A 13320-nucleotide genomic window follows, 5' to 3' on the forward strand; every position below is an offset into this window, starting at 1 on the left:
GACACACTGGCCTCCTTGAGTGTCTTCCAACCTGCCAAGGCCACCCCCGCCTCAGGGCCTGTGCATGCGCGGCTCCCTCTGGCTGAAATGTCCTTCCCTCGGGTATACATATGGCCATGCCCTTCATTCAGATGTTTGACCTCATTTTGGGTTCTTCTTACTGGAAGAGTCTTCCCTGAGCACCCTATTATATACAATTGCACCCATCTCATCACTCTGTACCCGCTTAACCTGCTACATTTTTCTTCATACCACTTATCACTACTAAATATATATTAGGTCTTTTCTTTATCATTTGCTGCCTCCCACTAGAAAGCAGGAACTTTACTGCTTGTAGTGCCTGGAACACTGCCTGACACTTAATAGATGCTCAACAAATTTTTTAAAAAATAAATTTATTTTATTTATTTATTTTTGGCTGCGTTGGGTCTTCATGGCTGCATGCGGGTTTTTTTCTAGTTGCGGCGAGTGGTGGCCACTCTTCATTGCGGTGTGTGGGCTTCTCATTGCAGTGGCTTCTCTTGTTGCGGAGCACAGGCTCTAGGCACGCGGGCTTCAGTAGTTGTGCCACGTGGACTCAGTAGTTGTGGGTCGCAGGCTCTAGAACGCAGGCTCAGTAGTTGTGGCGCACAGGCTTACCTGGTCTGCGGCATGTGGGATCTACCTGGACCAGGGATTGAACCCATGTCCCCTGCATTGGCAGGCGGATTCTTAACCACTGTGCCACCAGGGAAGTCCCCTCAACAAATATTTTACTGAGTTAATGAATACTTAAATTAATGGATTTTAAATGAAGTTCTGTGTGTGTGTTTGTGGGTTGTGCTTTTTGAATGCACTCCTAGAGAACCAGGAAAATGATTGACAAGGTAAAAAAGATATATTCATTTATCTATATCTATCTGTATAAATACAGACAACACACAGGGATTAATGGAAATGGACCCAGATATAGCTATATCTGTATCTGCATCTGTATTTGTATGTATCCATATTTATATAGATAGGCAGATAAATATACGCTTTAGATAAATATTTGAGTCCATTTCCATTAAATTCTTCTGATCGTGGTCAAATTAATACAAATATATGTAGCAGGTTGGCTTCTGGATTTTTTCTTTTCTTTTCTGCTTTGTTCAGTTGTAACAAGTATATCACAATTCTTTCCACTATTCTGATAGTTATTTAGGAGCCGGGTTCAAAGTTGTCAGTATAGGTTTCCACTGTTCTTCTTTTGTTGGTTTTTGTTTTTAAGCACATCTCAGTGAATTTAACCTCATAAGGGCATTTATGAGGGTATTTCCAACCTCAAATTGTTCAAAATCCAAGCCTTATTGGAATGGATGAAAGGTAGAAGCCTAGTTTTTTTTCCTTGCATATTTTTTTCTTTTTAGAAAAATCAAATGCAAGATTTTGACCCTGTTGAAATAAATATTTAGGAAATTGATGGGCACCTCTAAAATCTGTCTTGTCACTTTGCACTCACTAGGGTGGCCACATTGAAAACAATGGAAAATAACAAGTGTTGGCAAGGATGTAGAGAAATTGGGACCCTTGTACATTGCTGGTGGGAATGTAAAATGGTGGAGATGTTTTAGAAGACAGTTAGGCAGTTCCTCAAAAAGTTAAACATAGAAGTACCATATGACCCAACAATTTCATTCCTAGGTATAAACCCCCAACATTGAAAGCAGGTATTCAAAGTAATATATGTACACGCATGTTCATAACAGCACTATTCACAATAACCAAAATGTGGAAACATCTCAAATGTTCATAACTGGCTTAATGGATAAACAAAATGTAATATTCCATACCATGGAATATTATTCTATCATAAAAAAGAATGAAGTTCTGAAACATACCACCATGAATGAACCTCAAAAACATTATGCGGGGCTTCCTTGGTGGCTCAGTGGTTAAGAATCCGCCTGCCAACACAGGGGACACAGGTTCGAGCCCTGGTCCAGGAAGATCCCACATGCTGTGGAGCAACTAAGCCCGTGCGCCACAACTGCTGAGTCTGTGCTCTAGAACCCTTGAGCCACAATTCAAGAGAAGCCACCGCAATGAGAAGCCCGTGCACTGCAACGAAGAGTAGCCCCTGCTCAACACAATTAGAGAAAGCCCACGCACAGCAACAAAGACCCAACACAGCCATAAATAAATAAATAGATAGATAGATAGATAAATAAAATGCCTTCCTTTAAAAAAAAAAAAACAGTATGCTATGTGAAAGAATCGAGACACAAGAGGCCACGTATTGGGAATTCCCTTGCGGTCCAGTGGTTAGGACTCCTAGCTTTAACTGCTGAGGGCCTGGGTTCGATCCCTGTTTGGGGAACTAAGATCCCACAAGCCACTCAGCACGGCCAAAAAAAAAAAAAAAAGAGGCCACATATTATATGATTCCATTTCTAGGAAATATACAGAATAGGCAGATCCATAGAGGCAGAAAGCAGATTGGTGGTTGTCAGGGGCTGGGGGAAGGGGAGGTTGGGGAGTGACAGCTAGTGGGTACGGGGTTTCCTTTTGAGGTGATGAAAATGGTTTGGAACTAGACAGAGGTGGTAGTTGCACAACATTGTAAATGTACTAAATGCCTCTGAACTGTTCACTTTAAAATGGTTAATTTTATGTTATGTGAATTTCACTTCAATTAAAAGAAAAAAACCCTGTCTTTGCTTCATGTTAGATCCTTTAATTTGCATAACCTTGACTTCCATTATGAAATAGTTAGCATTTTTGCAACGACCCAGTGATAAAAAGGATTGTGTGTCTCTGTAGAGAACACAAATTACAAAATTTCTAGGGCAGAGGGGACAAAACAGAGTTCCAAGTCAGAAAGGAAACTCCATTCATCTTATTCTCCTTCTGGTAAATATATACTACTAAAGAATCTGGGACTTAATTAAGTATTAAATTTAGCTCCTCTTTCTTTGAAACATCTTCCCTATCACAGTTACTCACTCCCAGCAGACTGCCTGCAACACTCACTGTTGGTTCCTCACCAGCATCTATTCTTTTCTTTCTCCCAGATTTCATTCAGGCATCTCCCTTCCCCCACACAGCTCTACACTTCCAGGAAGCTGTCCCCAGCCCCAGAAGTGACTAATCTTAGAATACTCTATTCCCCTTACCAGTGACTGATTCAAGTATAACCATGTGACCCAAATCTCATGAATGATATGTTAGGGGAAAGCTTGACCAGTGGTATGGTGGTTTAAAAAATATGCCCACAGATTCTCCGATATGTCTCCCTTTAAGAAGTGGAGCTTAATTCTACTCCTCTTGTGACTGGGCTGGACTTAGTGACTAGCTTCAAACAAATTGGATATGATGGAAGTGATGGTATGTTACTTCCTAGATTAGGTTATTAAAAAGACTGTGGCTTCCATCTTGGGTTGTCTCTTCCTCAGAAAACTCACTCAGGGGAAAGCCAGCTGCCGTGTCATGAGGGCACTCAGACAACTTGTGGACATACCCACATGGCAAGGAGCCAAAGCCGCCTGCGACAGCCAGTGAGGAAATGAGACCAACAAACATGTGAGCTTGAGAACAGGTGTCACCCCTATCCAGTACAACTCATACCCCTCTTCCCGAATTTAAGCCAGGACTCTCTGTTTTAAGTGGCACAAAAACCTAGCACAAACTGGTTGAGGAACGTTTTAGACTTGGGGACTCAAACGATGTCATTGGGACTTAAGTTCCTCTCCATTTCTCAGCTCTGTTATTGTCTTTGTTGACTTCATTCCCAGGTAGGTCCTCCTTCCGTGGTAGCAAAGATGGCCCCTTAAAGATCCAGGCTTCCATTCTGACCAGCTTGGCAATCCCAGAAGACAAGATTCCAGCAAAAGTCCTGGGGCCGGCACCATCACTCTGATACCAAAACCAGACAAGGATACTACAAAAAAAGAAAATTACAGACCAATATCACTGACGAATATAGATGCAAAAATCCTCAACAAAATACTAAGCAAACAATCCAACAACACATTAAAAGGATCATACACCACGATCAAGTGGGACTTATCCCAGGGATGCAAAGATTCTTCAATATGTGCAAATCAACCAATGTCATACACCATATTAACAAATTGAAGAATAAAAACCATATGATCATCTCAATAGATGCAGAAAAATCTTTTGACAACATTCAACACCGATTTATGATAAAAACTCTCCAGAAAGTGGGCATAGAGGGAACCTACCTCAACATAATAAAGACCATATACGACAAAGCCACAGCCAACATCATTCTCAATGGTGAAAAACTGAAAGCATTTCCTCTAAGATCAGGAGCAAGACAAGGATGTCCACTCTCGCCACTATTATTCAACATAGTTTTGGAAGTCCTAGCAATGGCAATCAGAGAAGAAAAAGAAATAAAAGGAATACAGATTGGAAAAGAAGAAGTAAAACTGTCATTGTCTGCAGATGACATGATACTATACATAGAGAATCCTAAAGATGCCACCAGAAAACTACTAGAGCTGATCAATGAATTTGGTAAAGTTGCAGGATACAAAATTAATGCACAGAAATCTCTTGCATTCCTATATACTAACAATGAAACATCAGAAAGAGAAATTAAGGAAACAATCCCATGCACCATTGCAACAAAAAGAATAAAATACCTAGGAATAAACCTACCTAAGGAGGTAAAAGACCTGTACTCAGAAAACTATAAGACACTGATGAAAGAAATCAAAGATGACACACACAGATGGAGAGATATACCATGTTCTTGGATTGGAAGAATCAATATTATGAAAATGACTATACTACCCAAAGCAATCTACAGATTCAATGCAATCCCTATCAAATTACCAGTGGCATTTTTTACAGAACTAGAACAAAAAAGTCTTAAAATTTATATGGAGACACAAAAGACCACAAATAGCCAAAGCAGTCTTGAGGGAAAAAAACGGAGCTGGTGGAATCAGACTCCCTGATTTCAGACTATACTATAAAGCTACAGTAATCAAGACAATATGGTACTGGCACAAAAACAGAAATATAGATCAATGGAACAGGATAGAAAGCCCAGAGATAAACCCACACACCTATGGTCACCTTATCTTTGATAAAGGAGGCAAGAATATACAATGGAGAAAAGACAGCCTCTTCAATAAGTGGTGCTGGGAAAACTGGACAGCTACAGGTAAAAGAATGAAATTAGAACACTCCCTAACACCATACACAAAAATAAACTCAAAATGGATTCGAGACCTTAAATGTAAGACCAGACACTATAAAACTCTTAGGGGAAAACATAGGAAGAATACCCTTTGACATAAATCACAGCAAGATCTTTTTTGATCCACCTCCTAGAGTAATGGAAATAAAACCAAAAATAGACAAATGGGGCCTAATGAAACTTAAAAGCTTTTGCAAAGCAAAGGAAACTACAAACTAGACGAAAAGACAACCCTCAGACAAATCTCGAAAATATATAAACAGCTCATGCAGCTCAATATTAAAAAAACAAACAACCCAATCCAAAAATGGGCAGAAGACCTAAATAGACATTTCTCCAAAGAAGACATACAGATGGCCAAGAGGCACATGAAAAGCTGCTCAACATCACTAATTATTAGAGAAATGCAAATCAAAACTACAGTGAGGTATCACCTCACACCAGTTAGCATGGGCACCATCAGAAAATCTACAAACAACAAATGCTGGAGAGGGTGTGGAGAAAAGGGAACCCTCTTGCACTGTTGGAGGGAATTTAAATTTATACAGCTACTATGGAGAACAGCATGGAGGTTCCTTAAAAAACTAAAAATAGAATTACCATATGACCCGGCAATCCCACTACTGGGCATATACCCAGAGAAAACCACAATTCAAAAATACACATGCACCCCATTGTTCATTGCAGCACTATTTACAATAGCTAGGTCATGGAAGCAACCTAAATGCCCATTGACAGACGAATGGATAAAGAATATGTGATACATATATACAATGGAATATTACTCAGCCATAAAAAGGAACGAAATTGGGTCATTTGTAGAGACGTGGATGGATCTAGAGACTGTCATACAGAGTGAAGTAAGTCAGAAAGAGAAAAACAAATATCGTATATTAACGCATATATGTGGAACCTAGAAAAATGGTACAGATGAACCCGTTAGGAGATTGGGATTGACATATATACACGAATATGTATAAAATAGATAACTAATAAGAGCCTGCTGTATAAAAAATAAATAAAATTAAATTAAAAAAAAAAAGTCCTGGGGCCGGGACTTCCCTGTTGGTCCAGTGGGCGCTCCCAATGCAGGGGACCTGGGTTTGATCCCTGGTCATGGAACTAGAGCCCACATGCTGCAACTAAGAGCCCGCATGCCACAAATAAAAGATCCTGCACGAGGCAACGAAGATCCTGTGTGCTGCAACTGAGACGCGGCTCAGCCAAATAAGTCAATAAATAATTTTTAGTAAGTCCTGGGGCCAATGCTCTTTGGGCAGAACTGTCCCATGTTGTTTCGTGAACCTATCACTGTGGCTGGGGAGTCAATGTCCCAATTGGCCAGGCCTGAGTCACATGACTACTTCCAGAGCAGAGGCAGGCTATAGATCAAGGACTGGGGGAAAGACAGTTTCCCAAAGGAAAACTGTGCTTAGAAGAACGAGAAAGTGAAAACAACATTGTTTACTGCTCCCTGTAAACATGTCCAAGTCTCCTCCAACCTACAAATACAACAGAACAATAGCATCTCCCCTGAGCTTCTACAGATCGCTCTCCTTCCTTTTGCTGCCAAACTTCTAGTCTACACAGGCTACTCCATTTCCCAACTTTTTGTGCCCTCCTCAGTCCTGGATAACCAGGCTTCCAGCCCCACCAGTCCACTCAAAGTGCTCCAGCAGTGGCCATCAGTGACCCAACACCCAGTGCAGTGGCCTTCCTTCTGTCCCTATCCTGCTTGGCCTCTTGTCTACATGCTAAACCACTAACCACCATTTCCTGTTCCCCTGATAAGAGTGGTTTCTGGACATCTTCCCAACTGGCCCTCCTCTGACCTCTCAGGATGCTCTTTTTCTGTTTCTTTCACTCCTGCCCAACTGCCATTGTTCTCCAGGCTCTGTCTTAAGCCTTCATTGTCGTCTTACATCTACACTCTCTTCCAGGCATTCTTTCTTACACCTATAGCCTTGGCCACACATGTACAATGATGAATCCCCCAATCTTTCCTGCTCTGAGCTCTGGACCCATCCCATCAGTTGCCTGCTATTCATGTCCACCTAGAAGTCCTGCAGAACCTTCAGACCTGCATGTCCAAGAGCACAGGCATTACCCTTCCTGCTGGCCAGCATCACTTCACTCCCAAGTCTAGGTTGCCTGGGTTGAACGCCAGTTCTACTCTTTGCTAGCTGGGCGATCATGGGCAAGTTATCTCACTTTTCTTTTTCTTTTCTTTTTTTTTTTTGGTCACACCATGCAGCATGTGGGATCTTAGTTCCCTGACCAGGGATCAAGCCCGTGCCTCCTGCATTGGAAGCATGGAGTCTTAACCACTGGACCACCAGGGAAGTCCTCACTTTTCTTTCTGTCTCAGTTTCCTCATCTATAAAATGGAGTTGATAACAGTACCTAGCAAATAAGGTAATTCACACAGGTTCAGAGGGTTAGGCCGTGGACATCTTTGAGGGCCCATCACCCTACATGTCACTCAAACAGGTGACACCGCTGCTCTAGGCAGCTGGGCATCCCCTGCCACTCTCAGGATCCACGAGGCACTTCCTCAAGGCTTAGCTCAAATTGCACTTCTCTTTTGTAGCTTCCCTTAACCCCCAAATCAGGTAGAATGAAGCACACCCTTTCTCCTGTTCCCAGAGCCTAGCATTTTATGACACTGAATCACAGTAGCTGGTTTACATTATCTGATCATTTGTTTGATCACTTGATCTGATCACTTGAAGTCTTTAGAGTAGGGGCTTTTTTGTTTGATCATCTTTATTGCCCCAGGCTCCCAACACATAGCTCGTGGCATTTAATAGAGTGCAAAAAAATATTTGCTGAATCCAACAACTGTTAGTGAAATGCATTAAGATTTCTTAAGTTCCAGTTTGTACAGGGATGGCTTTACGGTGGATGTCAGCTGTGTCACCTTGCCCGGTGGACATTCCTGACCCCCTTGTTTGCATAACAGCTCCTGTCCATCCTTCCTCTGGGGACTCCCCTTCCCCACACAAGGTGGCTAAGCGGCCCTATAGGCCACAGTGCTCTGGGACATGGCATAGGCCTGGTGAGTCAGAGCCAGAGTGATCATCCCAGATAGGGGTGTGTAGCCCAGACCGGGCTAAAGAGAATGAAGTCCTGGGATATTCCACAGATGCTGGAGAGAGAAGGAGCCCCCCAGCTCGTGTGAGCAGCGCCTGGGGCTCTCTAGGGCCCTGCGGCTCCCTTCCCCCTCCACCTGGAGGAAGCTCTCCAGCAGTCAGAGAGCTCTGGGCAGTGAGTGAGATGGTAGATGTGGTACAACAGTCCTGAAGGCCAGCTCCACCCCTGAAGTTGGCCTTGGTAAGAGCTAAGCAATTCTCTTTTCTGCTTCTATCGGTTGGGGTTGGATTTCTGATACCTGTACCTGAATGAATCTTGACTAATACAGCTTTTACCTTTGTAAGGATTCATGGTGTAACGCTCTGCACGCTATGGAAACCCAGCAACGGTGCCTTCCCACTGCCCTGAAGTGCCAGGCGTCTCCTCCTTTCACCTCTCCTGCCCTTCTCTTGAGGGAGTGATACTGACGACACTGATAGAGGTAGCATTCAAAAGTCTGGGAAGCAGGAATGAGGAGGGAAAGTAGTGAGTTCATCTCCTATACAAATACTTTATGATGATCTGTGATGTGAGGGAAGGCCCTGAAGTGGCACTTTGGGGCACAGTATATTAATCAAGACTCTTTCAGTAACAGAAAATCAAGAGAACCTGGATTAAGAGAATAAATAAATAAGGGAATGGAATGTATTGGCTTATGTAACTGCAAAGTCCAGGAGTAGGTCTGACTTCAGGCATAGCTGGATCCAGAAGCTCAGACAATGACATGAGGGATTGGCCCCTTTCTATCTCTCTCCTCTGCATTTTTCTGCATTGATTTTATTCTCGGGTGGTCTCTTCCCACATAGGAGAAAAGATGGTCACCAGCAGCCCCAAATACCAGCAAAGAAGGAATGTGTGGTATGTAGAGAGCAGTAAGGTTAGATAGAGAGTTGGAGACCCTATCAATGAGAAATGCTTTAGGACTTCCCTGGCGGTCCAGTGGTTGGGACTTTGCCTTCCAATGCAGGGGGTGCGGGTTCAATCCCTGGTCAGAGAGCTAAGATCCCACATGTCTCGTGGCCAAATAAACCAAAACATAAAACAGAAGCAATATTATAACAAATTCAATAAAGACTTTAAAAATGGTCCACATCAAAAAAAAAAAAAAGAAAAAGAAAGAAAAAAAACATAGAAATGCTTTAGGGTGTAAGTAATAGAACACCCTACTGATGGGACTTAAATGATAAAGGTTTATTTATTGCATATATTAGTTGTCTGGAGATAAGTAATTCCAAGCTTGGCTCTCCCTGCATGCCAGGGGCCCAAGTTCTTTTTCTCTTTCTTCTCTGCCATCCTTAGCATTGTCAGCAGCATTGTCCCTCTGGATCACAAAGTAGCTGCTGTGACACCAAGCATCATATCCTCACAATGCCTAGAGGCATTCTGAGAAGGAAGGAAGGAAAGAAGGAAGGAAGGGGCCAGGAGCAAAAACAGCTTTCTCATTTTCGTGTTTTTCATTTCAGGGGGTAAAACCTTTTCCAGAAATCCCCAGCAGACTTCCTTCTCCAACTCATTGGACAAAATAAAGTCACCTGACCATCTCTGACCGATCTCTTGCACAGGGGAATAGGAGTGACATGATCAACTATGACCAATCATGATTCACCTCTTTGCTGAGAGAGCAGCACAGCTGTCCAGATATTCACCCTCTCTGAGTTTCTGGGCTGGTGAGTCCCATCCCCAGTCTTGGGAGGTGAGTCATGATCACCCTCATGGAATGTGGGGGAAAGTCTCTGGGAGGGCTTCTGTACCTGGTCTTTGGTGAGGTTGTTGAGCTGCTCATTTAACCAGTCCAGAACCTGACCTAACTCCATTCTTGTTTTGTGAAATAATCAATCCCCTTATTGTATGAGTCATTTTGAGTTGGGATTCTATTACTTGCAGCTGGAGGCATCCTCACTATCCTCTAACTCAGGCAGAATTTGCTCGAGGCAATACTTTGCACACTTGCCTTAGGGCTCCAAAGACAGAGGGCACATGGCGGGCCAGCCGGTTCTGTCCTTCCAAGGTCCATCTCAACTGCAGCCTTGTCCCTAGAGACTTTCCTGGCATGCCCAGTCACAGTCATCCTGCCGTCTTCTGAATCCCACGGCATTTTTGTGCCTTCTTCTCATTGCCCGTCCCGGATTCTTAAAGCACTGTACCTTCCTGGGGAGGAGCTAGGTGCCAGCATCATATGGGTGAACATGCCCGGTGCCTGCCTTCAGCTGTGCGAAGTCTGCTTGGGTTTACTCTGCCTGGCCTTTGTTCATTCACTCCTTCATTTATTGCTCCCAACAGTCCTGTGTTGAGGGGCTTCTCTGGGCCAGGCCTTGTGCAGATGAAGGAAAATGGTCCCCACCTGCAAAATGCATGCTGTCTAGCCCGGCCACCAGGGAGCAGGATAGGGGCCCCTAACACAGCCTTCAGGAGAATAGGGGTGGGGAAAGCTCTAACACAGAGACCACAGAAAGTGCCCACTGAGAACTTCCCTGGTGGTGCAGTGGTTAAGAATCCACCTGCCAATGCAGGGAACACGGGTTCGATCCCTGGTCCAGGAAGATCCCACATGCTGAGGAGCAACTAAGCCTGTGCGCCACAACTACTGAGCCTGTACTCTACAGCCCATGAGCCACAACTACTGAGCCCACACACTGCAACTAGTGAAGCCCACATGCTCTAGGGCCCATGCTCTGCAACAAGAGAAGCCACCGCAATGAGAAGCCCGTGCACTGAAACGAAGAGTAGCCCCCGCTCACCGCAACTAGAGAAAGCTCGCACGCAGCAACGAAGACCCAACGCAGCCAAAAAAGAGAAAAAAAGTGCCCACTGAGCTAAGACCTACTTCCTTTAATCCTCCCAAAAGTCATGTAAGGGGCAGACACTATTATCCATTTTGCAGGGGATGAAATCACTGTTCAGAGATGTCAAGTAACTTCCCCTAGATCACACAGCTAGACAGTAGCTGAGCTAGGACTTGAACCCAGACAGGCTAACTCCAGGCCCATGCACATAAGCTCTGCACCACACCGCCTGTTCAGGCTCGGTGGCCTACTTCCCAGATCTCTGCTTATCTACAATGAGCTCCTTGAAGACAGGGACCCCGTGCTGCTCGTCTGTGTCCCCCAGAGCACCTTGCACTTAGAGAGCACTAGCTGAATATTCAAGGAGATAATATTATTTCCTGAATGTTAATATTGACTCAAGAGATCTCCTGTTTCTTCTGACATTTACTGAACTCACACTAGGGACTTCACAAACTTTAACTCAATCTTCATACTGGCCCTAACAGGTGTGTATTATTACCTGCCTTTTACAGAGATGGAAGTGAAGCACAGAGAGGGTAAGGAATTGAACCAATTCCTTACCACACAGCTGGTAAGGGGAGAAGCTGGGATTTGAACCCAGGTAGCACAGATGCTTAGTAACTTATTTGTAATGATTATGCAAAACAGCTTCTTTGGAGGCTCACTTCATAGTAATGCTCAATTGGAAAGGGACTTTCTTAGGCAGGGAATGTGGGAAGCCATGGAAATTTGGAGGTGAGAGATCTGGGTTCTGATTCTAGCTCTGTGGTGTGATGAGGTAAAGTTTACTTTTATTCAGTCATTTTCTCCAGAAAACTAGGGACATAGTGAGGAGAGAGCATGAAGCCTGGCTTCAGGGAGTTTCCAGTCACTGGAAAGAGACAGGAAAAATGTATATACAGACAGAGAAAAAGAACTATGGCAGGTTGTCTTACATGTTATGAAGGAAACAGAGTTGAGACAAAGAATAAAGCAAATGGCTGGGCCCAGGGTAGCTCGGGAGCACTCGTTATCTAGAGGGAGGCAAGGGTCGGGGATGGCCTCTCCGAGGAGGGGGACAGGAAGGGATGGCCCCAGTCCTTCAAAGGTGTGGGGAGGGCCTTCTGCACAGTGAGAACAGCACATGCAGAGGTGGGAAAATGCTGGGCAAGTCAAAACCACGCGCTATGGGTTGAAGTGTGTCCCTTTCAAACTCATATGTTGAAATTCTAACCCCCAGTACCTCAAAATGTAGCCTGGTTTGACATAAGGTTTCTATAGAGGTGATCAAGTTATTATTTTTTTAAAGGTTTTTTAAAAAAATTAATTAATTAATTATTTTATTTATTGGCTGCATTGGGTCTTTGTTGCTGCGCACAGGCCTTCTCTAGTTGTGGTGAATGAGGGCTACTCTTCATTGCAGTGCGCGGGCTTCTCATTGCGGTGGCTTCTCTTGTTGCGGAGCACGTGCTCTAGGCGCGCAGGGTTCAGGAGTTGTGGCTCGTGGGCTCTGGAGCGCAGGCTCAGTAGTTGTGGCGCACGGGCTTAGTTGCTCTGCAGCATGTGGGATCTTCCTGAACCAGGGTTCGAACCCATGTCCCCTGCATTGGCAGGCGGATTCTTAACCACTGTGCCACCAGGGAAGCCTGAGGTGGTCAAGTTAAAATCAGCTCATTAGGGTGGATCCTAAACCGATTTATGACTAGTGTCTTTTTTTTTCCTAGGCTGCATTGGGTCTTTGTTGCTGCACGCAGGCTTTCTCTACTTGCAGTGAGTGGGGGCTACTCTTCATTGCGGTGTGCAGGCTTCTCCTTGCAGTCGTTTCTCTTATTGAGGAGCACGGGTTCTAGGTGCGCAGGCTTCAGTAGTTGTGGCGCACGTACTTAGTTGCTCCACGACATGTGGGATCTTCCTGGACCAGGGATCGAACCCATGTCCCCTGCATTGGTAGGGGGATTCTTAACCACTTCACCACCAGGAAAGTCCCATGACTAGTGTCCTTAAAAAGGGAAATTTGCAAACAGAGAAGCACCCAGAAGATGGGGGGTAGGGCAAGAGCAGGATGATGCTTCTATCAGCCATGAACGCCCAAGACTGGCAGCAAAACCAAGATAGGAGGGAATCCTGGAACCGAGCCTTCCCTCACAGCCTGCAGAAGGAACCGACCCTGTAGACACCTTGATCTCAGACTTTTGCTTCCAGACTGTGAGCCAATACATTTCTGTT

This window comes from Delphinus delphis, chromosome 13 (assembly GCF_949987515.2).
Source record: "Delphinus delphis chromosome 13, mDelDel1.2, whole genome shotgun sequence".
In the NCBI taxonomy this organism is placed as follows: Eukaryota; Metazoa; Chordata; class Mammalia; order Artiodactyla; family Delphinidae; genus Delphinus; species Delphinus delphis.